General features: G+C 31.6%; 1 long non-coding RNA gene across 1 annotated transcript; it reads right to left on the bottom strand.

Annotated features, from left to right (window-relative positions):
- Positions 1-29: 29 nt before the first annotated feature.
- LOC121939914 lies at positions 30-1,127 on the bottom strand. The gene is made up of 4 exons (XR_006105541.1): positions 1,073-1,127; positions 704-739; positions 441-473; positions 30-97 (listed from the first exon to the last, which is right to left on the bottom strand). It is a non-coding gene; the product is annotated as an uncharacterized LOC121939914 (long non-coding RNA).
- Between the last annotated feature and the right edge of the window lie 71 nt (positions 1,128-1,198).

Here is a 1,198-nt window from a genome sequence, read left to right as displayed (position 1 = left end):
ACCCATCAATCATCATTAATGTACCTCTTTATTTAAAAAAAAAAAACCAAACCTCACTTACGGTTGTGATGATCAATGAGTTTTCATGGTTGAAGACCTGGAAAGTTTGACGTGTATGACATGAATTAGTTAATCTCAAAATGAGTAAATTAATATCCTATTTGTTCATTTTGCACAAAACCATCTCTACATAATACTCAGCAGCAGCTATTACTACATTAAAAATAATAACAATTCATTGCACACAACACGTTTCCATGATTTTTGGAAAAATTTCAAAATTTTCTACTCGTTCTATGACTTTTGCGGGCCTGGAAAATGTGATTATAAAATTTGAATACTTTTCCAAGTTTTCAATGACTTTGGGAATCCTGCCTGTATTTTTGGAAATAAAAACTTTATAAATAAAAACTATTTAACTCCCCCCAAACCTCACTTACGGTTCTGATGATCAAATTTTCGTGCTCGAACATCTGGAAAGTTTGACAAGTATGACATGAATTAGTTAATCTAAAGATCAGCAGCAGCTATTACTAAATTAAAAATAATAACAATTCATTGCACACAGCACGTTTCCATGATTTTTGGAAAAATTTCAAGATTTTCTACTTGTTCTGTGACTTTTGCGGGCCCTGCCTGTATTTAAGTTAAAAAAAACCCTTTATTTAAAAAAAAAAAACAAACAAACCCAAACCTTACTTACTGATGTGATGATCAGTGAGTTTTCGTGCTCGAAGACCTGGAAAGTTTGACATGTATGACATGAATGAGTTAATCTCAAGATGAGTAAGTTAATATCCTATTTGTTCATTTTGCACAAAATCATCTCTACATAATACTCAGCAGCAGCTATTACTACATTAAAAATAATAACAATTCATTACACACAACACGTTTCCATGATTTTTGGAAAAATTTCAAAATTTTCTACTCGTTCTATGACTTTTGCGGGCCTGGAAAATGTGATTAGAAAATTTGAATACTTTTCCAAGTTTTCAATGACTTTGGGAATCCTGCCTGTATTTTTGGAAATAAAAACTTTATTTAAAAAAAAAACCCAAACCTCACTTACGGTTCTGAAGATCAGTGAGTTTTCGTGCTCGAACGTCTGGAAAGTTTGACACGTATGACATGAATTAGTTAATCTCAAGATGAGTAAATTAATATCCTATTTGTTCATTTTGCACAAAACCATCTC

This window comes from Plectropomus leopardus, unplaced genomic scaffold (genome assembly GCF_008729295.1).
Source record: "Plectropomus leopardus isolate mb unplaced genomic scaffold, YSFRI_Pleo_2.0 unplaced_scaffold6704, whole genome shotgun sequence".
Classification (NCBI taxonomy): Eukaryota; Metazoa; Chordata; class Actinopteri; order Perciformes; family Serranidae; genus Plectropomus; species Plectropomus leopardus.
This window is presented reverse-complemented; position numbering and strand designations above follow the sequence as displayed.